Source organism: Patella vulgata, chromosome 3 (genome assembly GCF_932274485.2).
Source record: "Patella vulgata chromosome 3, xgPatVulg1.2, whole genome shotgun sequence".
Lineage (NCBI taxonomy): Eukaryota > Metazoa > Mollusca > Gastropoda > Patellidae > Patella > Patella vulgata.
In genome coordinates, this window is record NC_065881.2 from 49,004,959 (window position 1) to 49,020,779 (window position 15,821).

General features: G+C 38.5%; 1 long non-coding RNA gene across 1 annotated transcript; it reads left to right on the plus strand.

Annotated features, from left to right (window-relative positions):
* The first annotated feature begins 8,009 nt into the window (after nt 1-8,009).
* Nucleotides 8,010-10,326, plus strand: LOC126814948 (uncharacterized). Its single transcript, XR_007677813.1, has 3 exons — nt 8,010-8,101; nt 9,363-9,656; nt 10,265-10,326. It is a non-coding gene; the product is annotated as an uncharacterized LOC126814948 (long non-coding RNA).
* Nucleotides 10,327-15,821: the final 5,495 nt, after the last annotated feature.

A 15,821-nucleotide genomic window follows, 5' to 3' on the forward strand; every position in this document is an offset into this window, starting at 1 on the left:
TACATTTTCCCGGGTGGGATGGGGGTGCAAAACACCAAAATTCGACGACAAAATATAACAGTAAACCAGGTTAGCCAATATAGGTGTAATGAAATAAAGTTTTTATACAATTGGAATAAACCCAGAGCACAAAAGTATGATAGTTTTTGTTACCCACAGGAACTATAAAAAAATACGTTCCCGCCATAGACAGGACTGGCTCAACCTGGTACGGACCTTGGACCCGTGGGACCCCATCACATATAAGAAAAGCTTATATCTGTTAGTTATGATCCAATGACCATTTGAATTTGTCATAAGTCAAACAATTCCTTTCATGAGAACACAGAGTCCAAGACGATCATCTTTACATTGAAAACGTTCTCACATCGAAGTCAAATCCCTGACTGTTCCACGATGCTTTTCCCGGGTGTCGTGCTTAGATTTAGCCTTATCGGGAGGGGCTCTCCCAACACATGACAGACTGGTGCAAGTGAGAAGGTTGATGAGGGCTCATCGGCGCCACTCGCACTCGTTCAGAACTCGTTTAGATTAACCCTAAACATTCACTGCAGCATTCATTTTACGCGACTAACATTTGTTCTGTTGGGCCTGGGCCCCGTGCCCCACTAGACCCCATTGTCGATCCAGTGGTTTTCGTCCACCCGGCACACCCTTTGGCTTTGGGGTACAATATTACTCTGCTTCTAATTGAGCTAGATGAAACCTCATAGTTTCACTACATCAAGGCATTGACTAAGTTTGACCATGAGAACTTTCTGCTTAGACTAAGTGTGGATAAGAGCAAAAAGTTAAGTGTGCAATTAATTAATTTGTGTCATGTATTTATTCTGGGATTGAAGCGGGTAGCACTTTAGCCTCACTTTTTTGTTGCCTTTTTCGACGTTTGAAAAGCGCGATTGTCTGTCACTAATTTATTATAGGACTGTTAATCCAAATATCATGTGTACAAAAACCAAAAATTATGAACTCAATCAGACAGATTTTAGTTGTATCGAAGGGGAGGCAACTTCATTAAAGAATGACACTATTAAAGAGTAACATCCCCTGGACCACTTTCAATGTAAATTACAGCTACAAATGGATTAATGGAAATCGACTAATTAAGAGTGTGTTAGCTAATGGACTCTTTAAAGACGTGAATCTCTGATTTTTTTAAAATTGTTCTGTTTATAATTTTACAATTTTGATCGACATACCCAACATTTGAGGATAGCTATGCAAAGCGCGGAATACGCACACACAGCAGCTCTGTCTCAACTGCAACTTATCCGAAATAAAAACTTGTATGTTAAAAAAAATATGATTAGGAACTAGTAGGCTGGTAGGAGACAATCCAGCGAAAAAAATAGTCGGTCGCAAAATAAATGAAGTCGATCGTAAAATAAGTGCAGTCGATCTCAAAATAAGTGCTCACTGAATTAATACAAACAATGCCAAAATGGAAGGAAAAATCCCCAATTTTATGTATTTGCGTGAATCCGTGCACCTAAATTGCATACGTCACGCTACTCACCGAAAACTTTAGTATAAAATAACCTTGTCAACTTATCATGTTTGAAAAAATGTTTTTTACCCTTATTCTGTTGTGAGTTGGTCTAAGAAAAAAATCCCCCACAGGGAGAAAAATAGTCGGTCTCAGAATAAGTGCAGTCACTGCAGTCGGTCTCCAAATTATGCATCGGTCTCAAAATAAGTGCTCACTGCAGTCGGTCTCACACTAAATGAATTAATGGGGTAAACAATGCCAAAATAGAAGGGAAAAAATTTGTGTGAATCCGTGCAACGGTATAGTATAAAATAACCTAGTCAACTTTTTAATTTCCCTGTTATAAGTATGTTGGTCTAATAGTAAGTGCAGGGGGGCTGCACCACACATAATTTACACAAAAACAAATATATGGACAAGACATAATACGCAGAAATCACAAACAAACGAAAAATTCAAAAAAAAATGAATGGATCCGGGGGCTAGCCGTAAGTCAATCAAGAAACGTTTTAGTATTCAATAGATTGAGATAGGGTTTTTTCGAAGATTTTGATAATTTAAATTATATTATTGATTGTCATACGAAAAACATGAGTCGAACAGTTGGTAAGAAGTTATCGGAAGCATAATTTGTTTCAGAAATATGAAAAATTCATTAAATTATGAAATGTTAAGGCGATCTATTGAACTTAAGAATTTTTACTTGTTGCATATTTAATCCCAGTATGTTGTAAGTATTTTCTGACCATCAGAATTCTGGAAAACCTTTCCCCAGACCCCAAAGTTCAGTAAATGGCATTTCAGTAAGCGCTCCCGTGAGACAAAGTCCCCCCCATGCCCATTCCCCAAAAGTTAAAAGCTCAGTTACATGATCTAAAAAAAAATTCGCGCCTACGACGTTCAATTCTATTATGTCATTTTTCTTCAACTCCCCTGTATTATACAATCTCATCACTATCATATTCACAGTTACAGTGAATCGCCCAGTTAGTAGTACCATGACGGTCCATGGTAGTGCCACTGGTGAGTGGGGCGACAGACTGTACAATTAATGTTGTGACAACTCCTGCAAAACAGGCGGAATTGACAGGGGCAGATTTCGAGATTCTGTCCCATTGACTCCTATGTTCTCTTATTCGCAAGAATTTGCTCCCAGCAATATCCTCAAATGCCCGGATATTGATTCAATTTTCTCAGGTTGCTCAGTGTTATAGCCTCTAAGGTTCACATAAATTTAATAATCATATTATATGACATAAACTTTATGTCAACTTGAATAAAACTGATTTCCGATCGGCGATCAACACATAGGCAATACGATCTATGTTCTACTGGGGCGCTCAGACAGTGTTATAGTCAGTATTTTGTTAACATTCATTGTGGGGTGGTATTGTGGATGGCGCCCTAGATTTGGAACCGCTCCACCCCACCCCTGTTCACGGCTTCCAGATCAGCTACTGGCCCCTAGAAAAATATCATCTGTTGTGCTTGCCCCCTGACTGCGTCACTCGTATTAGGGACATGTGCATCAGTCGGTCGCATTTTTGCTACGCCCCCCCCCCCCGTCCCCCAATCAAAATCTGTATGTACGCCCCTGCCACAGTGAACCCAGATATTAGCGTTTGAATTTTAGGCCTAGCCTCGATCATCTTTACTAAAGCCCGTACGATAAAAAAAAAACCCCAACATGTCTCGATTATCCATTAAATCATCAATGAGCGTTGAGCAGCAGCAAATCGGATTCAAATCTAATGAAAATCCGACACATAAGATGGCATCGATAGTTGATGAAGGTCTTTTCATGTTAATAATTTTAATTATTAAAATGTCTAATTAATAGTTCATAATATAGCATTTCAGGCCAAAAGAAAGACCAGTAATAGGCAGATTTAGCTCTTGCATAATGTATGTTTAAGTTGTCCTGAACTCTACGCACTCCAAATGCATTAACAAATTGTAAGTAATGATAAACACACTCTGTCGGATGGATGTTCGAGATTTTAACCAGATTAGAACGGTTCGGCCATTTAATGATTTAATTTAAAAATGGAGAAGCGAGACTACGACTCGAATATGCCAGTACCTTGGTTACGATAATAGACTAGATCGGTTCAGCTATTTAATTATTTGATTTTGAAATGGAGAAGCGAGGCTTAGATCCGAATTTACCAGTACCGTAATTACGGTAATCTTGCCAAAACTACAAACAGTGATAACTTGGCTCAGAATAAAGTAATTTGAATGAAATTTTCTATATATTTATTTTGCATTATCTGTCTTTAAACTATTATAGCAAGAACAACCAGCTCTTTGTCCAAATTTTACATAATGTAACTTTAATGTGTAATTTTTAGATCCAGCATACTCGTCTGATATGGTAGGATGAACTGTCATTTAATTGTATGCGGACATGGATGGGTGATGGACTAATTTTTATACGCCCACATGTTCACGTGGACGTATCATGCCGTCCGCCCCTGTCCGTCCGGACGTCCGTCCACAATTTGTTTGTGGACACTCTACAGGTCACAATTTGTATCCGATTTTGACGAAGCTTGAACTATAGGCCACAATTTGTATCCGATTTTGACGAAGCTTGAAATATAGGCCTATCTCTCAAAGATCTCGGTTCCTTTTGATATTGGCATGTATCATACCATAACTTTATGGATTATGGCCCTTGATTGTACGCAAAATAACGTTTTTAGCTTGTGGACACTCTAGAGGGTACAATTTTTATCTGATTTTGATGAAACTTGAAAGTTGAAATGCATGTTTATAACCCAAATATCTTGCTTCCTGTCGATATTCGCGCATATCGGATGGTAACTTTCTGAATTATGGCCCTTGATTGTACGAAAAATCGCGTTTTTAGCCCGTGGTCCCTCTTGAGGTCACAATTGTATCCAATTAATAAAACAACAACAAAAAAAAAAAAAAACAAAAAAAAAAAAAAACAAACAAAACAACAAACGTTTGAATATATCACTGTTACACCCTAATGATGGTTGGGTTTGAATTTCGTTAAAATCGGACCAAAACTGCCGGACAAAATGTCCACCCCTCATATGCAAATAGTGTAAAAAAAGTATGGAAGGGTATCGCTGCCAATTTATAAATGCTCTGCTACAATGTCTTTTCCATTGATTATATGTAAAAAGTACAATGTACAAAGTCCTAATACCGGTAATGATAAAGTCAAAATACCTCTAAGGCTAGAGTTAAATATAAAACGTCAAATGTTAAGCGTTAAATGGCAAATGTTTTGTGGGAAAATGCTTTTTTTGAGCTGTCTACATTTTACATTTCTCACATTACATTTTACATTTGCTCTCTGCCACATCCCATTTGTCCTTCACGCATTCTACATAGCAATTTTCGCACAGCATCAACTTTCATATGCAAATGTAGGATATCACGTGACTTATTAACATATACGGAAACCTGGCACACTATAACCCAGAACAAGGATATTCACGACACTATAACAGGAAATCAGTCTAGCACACGATAAAATTTGCTTACCTTGACACTTTGGATGGTACTTTACCATGATTACGGGGGATAGGTGTGGGGGCTGTGCAATGTCCAAATACGAAATTCTTGGTATCATGTTACATATTAGTGAAAAGCATGTTCATTTCTGTTTGTGAATATGTAAATAGTTTTCTGATACCATCGTATTTTCATAATTCAAATCCAATAAATATCACACTATTAATGGGGTATTCAAGTAAAAATACTAGCCTAAATACGAAATTCCAGATACCATGTTACGAGTCACTGAGTGCTCTTTTAAAATATGCAATACCACACTATTAATGGGGTATTCAAGTTAAAATACTGGTCTAAATACGAAATTCCAGATACCTTGTTACGTATCACTGATTGCTTTTTTAAAATATGCAAATAATTTTCTGGCACATTCATATTCCTTGAACCTTACAAAATAAGATTAAAGTTGGAGTGAAGGAGGGGGGGGGGGACTAAATTAAACTAAAATAAAGATAAGGGGCTTAATCAAAGATTTTCAATGTACATACTAAAAAATGTATAGTCATTCCTCTCTTTAGATATACATGTATTATTTGTTTGTTGGACACAATGCTACTGAGCGCCATGGAAAACGCATCACCTTTTTCCCAAATATTTTATTACTAGGTGGTTTTGTATGTATAATATTATGCAATACTATGAACTATTGTTTCACACAATGCTCCCAAACGCAAAAATATCGGCCCGTGTGCACAAAAAAAAATTGCACGAGATGCACATGAAAAACCCAATATTCACGTGCAGCATTGTGTGTGAGCCCTTTAAAAGCATGTTTTCAACTTAATGTGCAGTACATGAACTGTGAAACGTCAATCTGTCGTAATTTGTTGTTGGACGTGTGAAGGAATCGAGCTAGAGATGCCGAGACTTACTGAAAATCAACGGAATGAAGCCATGGGAATGTCCAGGGCTGGCATGTCTACATGTGCTATTGCCACTGCCAGACACTTCAATTGTCATCAGTCCACTATTGTAAGGTTGGTGGAACGTGTTCGAGTTACTGGATCAACACGTGACCGTCAACGTCCTGGTCCACAACGCGTTACAACCGAGGCTCAAGACCGCTACATCCGGGTCACTCATCTGCGTGACAGATTCCGCCCAGCGACTCGAACAGGTGCAGCAGTCGTCGGAAGACAAGGACCAGTAAGTGCCAACACCGTAAGACGTCGTCTAAGAGAAGTAGGACTCCGTGCACGACGACCTTATGTTGGAGCTATCCTCAGGGATCATCACCGTCAGCGGCGTTTGATATGGGCTCAAGGACACCAGACATGGAGAAGAGTAGACTGGCAAAGTGTGCTTTTCAGTGATGAGAGTCGCTTTCATCTTTATCACGCTGATGGCCGTCAATCAACGTGTGTGGAGACGTCTTGGGGAACGTCTTGCAGACTGCTGCGTCTTCGAAACGAATCAATGGGGTGGGGGAAGTGTAATGGTGTGGGGAGGCTTCACATTTCATCACCGGGTCGCCCTACACATTTGCAGGGGTCGCGTTAATGCTGTAACCTACCGTGATGATGTCTTGCAACCAATTGTTGTTCCGATGTTTCGAGCGCACCCACAACTTCAGCACTTCCAACAGGATAATGCACGTCCGCATACCGCCCGTTTTAGTATGGACTACCTGGCTGCTAACAACATCAATGTCTTGGACAGGCCAGCCATGTCTCCGGACATGGCACCGATAGAACATGTCTGGGATGAGATTGGACACCGTCTGTATCGGAGACCACAGATGCACACCATTGCTGCTTTAGAACGTGCTCTTGTCCAAGAATGGAACAATTTGCCCCAGGCCTTCTTTCAAACATTGGTAAATTCCATGCGACGTCGCTGCACAGCGTGCGTAAGAGCCCGTGGAGGACACACGCGCTACTGACATCTGTGTCGTACTTTTGGTTTTGACCCCTCTGACTTTGTACTGTTGATTACAGATTAAACATCCATAAGTGTACAAATGTGTTGTTATTGATGTGTTCCCATTTGAATATTGTTCACAATAAGAAGCAAAATAAATAAGATATGTTTACAGGATCATTTTGTTATACGAAAAACTAAGTGATGCGTTTTCCATGGCGCTCAGTATATATTGTTTTTTTTTAATGGATCAAAGTTAATTAGGCTGTATTCAACTCTATTTATAGAGAGACCGGAAAGAGTGGAGGTGTTAAAAACGCGATTTTTCGTAAAATCAGGGGCCATAATTCGGGAAGTTACGATTCGATATGCACTAAAATAGAAAGGAACCAAGATATTTGGGTTATAAACATGCATTTCAAATTTCATCAAAATCAGATGACAATTGTGACCTCCAAAGGGTCCACAACCCTGATACAGAATATTTTGACACTATTTGCAAACGTGGGGCGGCCATGTTGTCCGTCAGTTTCGGTCCGATTTTTACGAAATTCAAACTAAACCATCCTTAGGGTGTAACGGTGATATATTCAAACGTTTTTTTTAAAAATCGGATAAAAATTGTGACCTCTATGGGGCCCACAAGCTAAAAACGCGATTTTTCGTACAATCAGGGGCCATAATTCAGGAAGTTATGGTCCGATATGCGCGAATATCGAAAGGAACCGAGATCTGTGGGTTATAAACATACATTTCAAGTTTGAATCAAATCGGATAAAAATTGTGACCTCTACAGTGTTCACAAGCTAAAAACGCGATTTTTCGTACAATCAGGGGCCATAATCCATGATGTTACGGTCCAATACATGCCAATATCGAAAGGAACCGAGATATTGGGGAGATAAATCTATATTGCAAGTTTCGTTGAAATTGGATAAGAATTGTGACCTGTAGAGTGTTCACAAACAATTGTCACACCTCATGTACGTCATGTACAATACATCAAGTACACATTATCTATATTAGAACACATACCAATCCCCTTATCCTATGCGAAACAAAACATCTGTATTTAAAACGTGTAAATAAACATTCAGTATTACATATCAAAGCTGATGTATGGAAATAGTTCCCCGTCTGTATGGCTGGTGGTTTTTGTCATATTTAATATGGATGTAATTGATAACATATCCTCAGGTAGGCTAAATGGAAAGGTAAATAAAATGGCTTGAAGATACGCTAAATGAAAAGGTAAATAAAATGGCTCGAAGAGAAAGGTTTTCTTTCGACTTTCTGATCTTCGTCAGCCAATTAAGTCATAAGAATAAAGCCGTGTTTGGCGGAATTCCCAAACTCTTAAACAATTGGGGAATCTCAAATCCTTTCGTAACAGCAGAATACCTAAACTACTGGTGTCACTGTTTTGACTGTGTATACCGAATTTAACTGAAAGACGTGGATCAAAAAATACACGTAACCGATGAGGTTTCCCCCGAGATCTATGCGCAATAAGCAGAACCATGCTGGAAAATCAAATCCCAACACCAGGCCCCGAGTTCACAAAACATTCTCAGACTTAGGTTAAGAATTTACTCAAAATTGTTCGCATTATATTAACTAATATATAACCCTTTATAAAACTTGTGTTGTTTCAATGTATCAAATACATCAATAAGAAACTATGTGCAAAGTTTTGTGTTTCTGGAACCAAGATATTTCTCATAAGTAGTGATTGAAAGTTGAGTAAATTCTCAACTTAAGTCTGAGAATGCTTTGTGAACTTAGGGCCTGGTTCCTTTCTATAGACAGGGCTGTTATCTCGTTTAAGTGTATATTGTATAGTAAATCTAAACCGAAAGTACTAGCTGATGCTGCTATTTCTCTTTTGGGATGGATGCTACATTTGTGTCAGATTAAAATGTATTCCTGGCGCTAATGTAGTAGCAATGTACATTTTTATACGTCCACATTTCTTTGTCAAGCATTGAGGTCTTGAGAGGAGTCGTATCTGTATTCATCGTTCTGTGACTTTCCGTTCACGATAGAGGCAATGTTTTGAATGTACATTTTTCAATAAAGCAGTGCGGTCATGAGAGGAAGAACCTTATCGATTTTCAGCCCGTCGTGACCTCCCGTTCCGGAGTTACGCACCCTTTTCTGAAGGACGCCATAGAAGCAAAAATTTTTATGTATTTTTGCAAATTTGGTCTGAAACAGTGGGATCGGAGAAGAGAACTACGTTGATTTCGGCATTCCAGGACTTCCTGTCCCTCAAAAGCTTGTGAACACGATAGACATCAGATTACTGGAGAGTATAAAGGGCCCATATTAAATTTGGTCAACATCCAAGTTTTCCTTTAGGATAAGTTAGCTTCTATGGCTATGTTTTATCCGATAAATAGCTGCTGCGTGAGTGTATTTTCACAAGGAAAATAACATTAACCCTTTATTTCTTCAGATAATCGTGGAGATGTTCATCCATTCTTATCTTGTTTGGATACTTGCCTACACCTTTATAACGAAGACAGCACAAACATGGGAAATTCATTAACTTGGAAAGGAAACCAATTACTGAAACTACTTGATGTGGCAAGGAGTCATCCACAGTCAAACATTAACCATGCGCAGGATTTCCCTCACAAATTTGCTCCTAATACCAAGTATAATAAACGAACGGTAACTGTGGATCGTCTCTTTTATTGCCACAAAACGTGTGTGGATCTTGTTATGTCCAGAAATCATACTATCATTGGTAAGCCTTTTGAAACTCGTGTCTTTAGAACCCACATCTTTAGACCCACACTCCCTTTTAAGAATTTCAGCTAGCCATATTTGGACCAGGCGTGTTTATTCCTTGGACAATTGCGTATCGAATGCCGGACTTTGATATGGTGTCACAATTCCCAGCTCGTAGCGATCACGTCATAGTCAGTTCCTGGTCCATAGTTCCTGGTCCTGGTCCTGGAACATGTGTACATCAAAGGAAGATATTATCTCTTAACATTTAGTTTCCGTTGAAATATCACAGTAAATCACAGACAACGACACAAACAGAAATGTGTATACGTGAATTTATACACCATTCCTGTCTACACCCCGCCGCTCCGCCCAACTCTCCACATCTTCCAGAGCCACGATGGCTCAGTGTGTTGTGAGGCGCTGACACACCACATGAATTATGCCCATCTTCATTAGCCTGGTTAGAACAGTGTGGCTTACTGGCTTTAAACTTCATTTCATTTCATACTTTCTCCAAAACAAATTTTCGACTCCCCATCTGGCTTATTTTAATAGTATTTATAATTTATACGCTAGGCCTACGAAGGTTTATCACTGTATGTTTTGTTGTTTTTATTGTAGGTAAATGATGTTAGAGAAGTACCCTGGGGCTGTATCCGTTCTATAAACTAACTATAAAATGGATATTGTACAATTTACTATCTAATATAGTACTTGTATTATTGATATTAAATGTCTTTTTCACAAATAATAATATAACCGGAGATTTTATATTATACTCTTCAAAAAAATAGGGGATATTGAAATGCAAATACCTATGCAGGTTGTGATATGATAAATAGTCATGGACATTTGACATGCTTTGAGAGTAGGTTTACAGATGAAGAACTTATCGCCCAAACAGAACCACTGAGCTGCACCTGCGACACGCAATAGCGCCATACACGTGGGAAGAGTTTATTGTCAAATTTGACCCTTCAAGGAAGGTTTGATGAAAACTACCGCGTGCTGGTTTATCCTATCCATGTTTGCTTTCCTATCGGTTCTTGCATAAGATTTACTGTTTAGCGTATCTTTGCTTTAGTGTGTTACGTTTAATTTGCAATGAGACGTCTTCAACATGATGAACGTCTACGTGCTATTGGCATGCTTCAAATGGGTTCTACGCAGCGAGCAGTAGCCAACATGCTTAATGTGTCACAGACTGTGGAACCGGTACCAACCTACACACAATGCTGATGATAGACCTCGTTCAGGTCGTCCTAGAGCCACTACACAAGCCCAGGATCGATACATTCGTACACAGGTCCTGCGAAATCGTGAACAAGCGGCCAATCAGCTTTCTGTAGACTTGTACCATGTTACAGGAATTAGATTTATACCGCAAACGATTAAAAATCGGCTTCATGCAGCCCATTTGCATGCGCAACAGCCGCGTGTTGTGCCTCCATTAACTCGCCAACACATGGCAAACAGGCGTCAATGGTGTAGGCAGCGTAGAAATTGGGGTAATCGTCGATGGGCGCGTGTAATGTTCTCAGATGAGCCCAGATTTACTCTGGATTTCGACCGATAGGCGTGCTCGCGTTCGGAGGCGTGTAAATGAGCGTCACGCTAACGTTAATGTCAGACAGCATGACAGATTCGGGCGTGGGTCTGTGATGGTGTGGGGAGGAATCACCATGACTGACAGAACGGACTTGCATATTGTTCAAGGAAGGGTCACTGGTGTGTACTACCATGAACACATCCTGAAACCGATAGTTCTGCCCTTTGCTCAACGTGCAGGTCGACGTTTCATCTTTCAAGATGATAATGCCTGTGCCCATCGCGCTCGTGTCGTGAATGACTACCTCTAGCGTCAACATATTGTCCATATGCCTTGGCCAGCCATGAGTCCCGTCGACCTTTCCCTATAGAGCATGTCTGGGCCATGATCGAGAGACGTGTTCGTCGACGTCAACGTCAACCGACAACACTGCGAGAATTGGCCGTGGCACTGCAAGAGGGGTGGGTCAGATTGCCCAAATCGTGATTGGACTGTTGATTAGGAGCATGCCACGACGAATTGCTGAATGTCTGAGGATTGGTGGAGCAATTACTCATTATTAAGACAAAGATCAAAAACGTCCATTTTCACCTTTGACAGTGTATCTCTTTGCGAGTGAAATGGGGCCGTAAGATAAGCCGCCTATATGAACTGTATATGTTCATGTGTAGGCAATTCTCCGGTTATTAACATACACTGGTTACCTCTAATAAAAACAGCAGTGCATTTCCGCAGTTTTGTATTGTTTCTGAATGTCCCCTACATTTTTTGAAGAGTATATATTTTATGTACATAGATTAATTTTGACAGTACTGAATGTAAAACGGGGGGGGGGGGGGGGACAAAGTGGGACAAGATGTCCCGGGCCCCCACATTTACAGGTCCCGACACATTTTGGGTTGAGTACAAGATCAATAGTTCCATTGGATGATTCTAATTTAGAATAGGAGTCCCACTTGAACTTGCAGTAGATAGGGTCCACTCTCACCCCAAAAAGTGCTCCGTGGGTAATTTTGACTTTGTCTTGAACTATCTGGTAGAAATTTATAGTACCTCCTGTTCGCCAGGAAATGGGAGATCATTCATTCTCTAATACGGATGTAATAATAGGTTCTATCTATAGCAACTGAATTGATACGATTGACTGGGGTTTGTAACGTAACTTGATCGAATTTTGGTGAAGGTTTCTCATGTTTCCGTACAATAAAATCCCATCTTATCTTATTTTATTTTGTAGCCTTTTATTAGTGATTGTCTAAAATAAAACGGACTAGCGGGGATTCGTACCTTGATTGAAGTTTGAAACTTATGTTCTGATACAAAAAACTTCAATATTTCTATTTTATGTAACTTTTGTTACACGTCCAGAATTTACTCCAGAACGAACAATAGCGAATTTATTTTTTAAAAACAACATCTATCTTTTTAATTCAGCCCCCCCCCTCCCCCATTCTCAGGTCTCTGCGCAAGTAGAAATCGTTTCAAACACATACGTTTCGAAAGGCTTACCAATTACAGTATGATTTCTGGGCGTTACAACATCCACACATGTTTTATGGCAATAAAATAGACGATCCACTACACAGTTACCGTTCGTTAGTTATACCTGGTATTAGGGGCAAATTTGGGTGGAAAACCCTTCGCATTTCTTAATGTTTAACTGTGCTGTGGATGGCTCCCTGCAACATCAAGTTGTTTGGTAATTGGTTTCTTTTCACAGTTAGAAACACATTATTCAAAAGCTAACTTTGCCTATTGCAGGCCTTTCTTTAGGCCATAAATGTTATATAAATTATTAATTAGACACAGCACAGAGACAGCTTTACTCCGAGTGGTTAATGATTTACGCTGTGCTGCAATGTTGGCAGCGGTAATAATATTGCCTCAGTCGTGATCCTCGATCTGCCAGCAGCCTTCGATACCATAGACTACTTGATAACCTGTCTGCCAGGTGTGGCATCGGAAGCTAATCCATTGCAGTGGTTCACATCATACCTACATGGTCGCACACAATCTGTACGTATTGATAACGGGTTATCACAAACAGCCCATTGACCTGTGCTGTACCTCAAGGCTCTGCATTAGGTCCTGTGTTATTCGTCTTATTCACAGTCAAGTTGATCCATTATTAGACTCATCAACTCTCCCACGATTCATACCCGATGATACCTAAACTATTGATGCCTTCACACCAAATCAATATACATATGTACATGTACTAATTCCATGTGACATCATCATCTACTCCGGAAATCAAGTCTTGGATAACCGACAAGACCGAAGTTGGTACCAAAAAGAATCTACAGAAAATTGATTCAGTCAGTGACCATTGTGAACATGCAAACACATTATAGTGTAAAAAGTCTTGGTGTATTCTTAAATTCCAGTCTAAGAATGGAAAAGAACACATCAATTATATGAGCAAGATATGTTACATTTGAGGGTTATTGGCAATATCAGACATCTCCTAACAAAAGACTCAGCTCACGAGCTTGTTGGATCACTAATCTTTTCTAGACTGAATTACAGCAGAAGCATCTTGAGTGATTTAAATCGCAACTTAATTTTAAACCTACAAATTATTCAAAATACTGCTGCCAGTGTAGTCGGTCACACTTCAAAAAGGGAAAAAAACCAAACCCTTATTAAAAGATCTTTACTGGCTGTCTGTCCATTAGAGAATCCACAACAAAATTCTGCAATGTATATAGATGTTCCAATGGTACTAATCGAACATATCTGTCTGATCTAATTCATGTGTATATTCCTCAACGTAATTAACGATCCCAAGACCCAGCATTTACTAGAAGTTCCCAAATTCAACTTGGGGTGGGGTGTATGGCTGAATGGTTAGCATGTGCACGCTATATCATGAGGTCTGTCATTGAGTCAACTGGCGTGGTTTCGATTCCCTGGTTGTATGTGACAAGGAGCAGGGCCATCTGTCCAGCCTCGTAGGTTTTCTCCGGGTCCTTCGGTTTCCTCCCACTGCTAAAGACCCCCTACGCGCAAGTAAATTATTGAAATTAAATTGAACCATGTGTTAGTCCCGAAATGACCTAGTTGTGTCGAGTGGAGGTTAAACTCTCTCTTTCTCTCCAAATTTAACCTTCAAACTTTTGGATACAAATCCTTCCTGTTCAGTGCTCCCAATCTATGGAATTCATTACCATTAAGTGTAAAATCTGCCCCATCAGTGGAATTATTCAAATCGAGATTAAAGTCTTGTCTGTTCAAATGTGAATACAGTTGTATTTAACCGAATATACTGTTGCGTAAATAGTAATAGTAAAAGATATATAGTGCACATAGTGTTTCGAGCTTTGAGCATGCATACCTGTATGGAAATTTGGGCATTATAATAAATATACACTATTATTATTATTATCATCAATAATAACTGTACAAAATATGCTTTAATGGCATCAATCTACCAATACTGTTTGCACCACGACCTCCCCTCCCTAATACACACCCACCAATGTACATCTAGGTGTTAAATCTAAAATAAACATTAAAAAAACATTTCAGTAATAATTTATTGTTAAGAAAATCACAGATAAAAATAAATGAACATTTTATAACAAATCATATATTTGATTTACAGGCCACTATTTATATATTATCACACAAATATCTGATACTAGCACACATTGATTCTACATACTATAAACAATCTTTTGCATTGGCTGCTAGTAATTATTTTCAAATACTAGCAAACCTTCAATTATATTTTGCAATTATTGATCAAATGTTAATTAATATAGTCAGTCTTAATTCTCTTTTTTTCTAGGATGATATCTGTATACTATTTACAATACTCTCAACATGTACAATTAACAGAAATTAGATTAACATAATTCTTACACCTGTCAATAATTGCATTCATTTAATAACTAGCTATCATGTTGTCCACACAGTCAACTGAGGTTATCTTTTTATGGAAGCTTGTCAGAAGTTTTTATAATCTCATTTTTTGAAATCAATAATAATATATCAAATAAATATAAATACTGATTATCATAAAACAGTTGCACAAAATATATTTAAAACTTTAGCACAATGGAGTGATGAACAATTTTGAAGCAAGGGCCAGAACTCTGTTAATACTTGTCAAAAATTGTAAATATTCAACAGGATTTCCATGAAAAATTATTTATCTGGCCTGGGTAAAAAACACAATGTAGATTTACCATCACATTTAATCATGGAATTTTTAATTTAAATTATTATCTGGTGTACAATAGACTGGTAAGTATTTTTCTATTCTGACACTTATTGCTTTTTAGCATAATTTATATTTTTATATTAAAAATCTACATGATAACTATATTATCTTAAGATGGGTTGCATAACATCATTGGTAAATTGATAATATTCTATGACATAGGCAATAACTTTGTAAGTAATTATCTAGATAAAAGTAATTATTAAATATAAATTGATGAAATTCGATAAGATTCATCACTTCACTAATCTGAACGGTGCATATAAATTACAAACAGATTGGATAGTCACTTTTGTCATTAGAGCTTTCATAAGATACTACAAAGTGATCAAAGAAAGTAACTCTGGGGGTTATTATCAAAAATCGCTAAAATTCAAGTCTCATGTCAATGTATCTTGTTG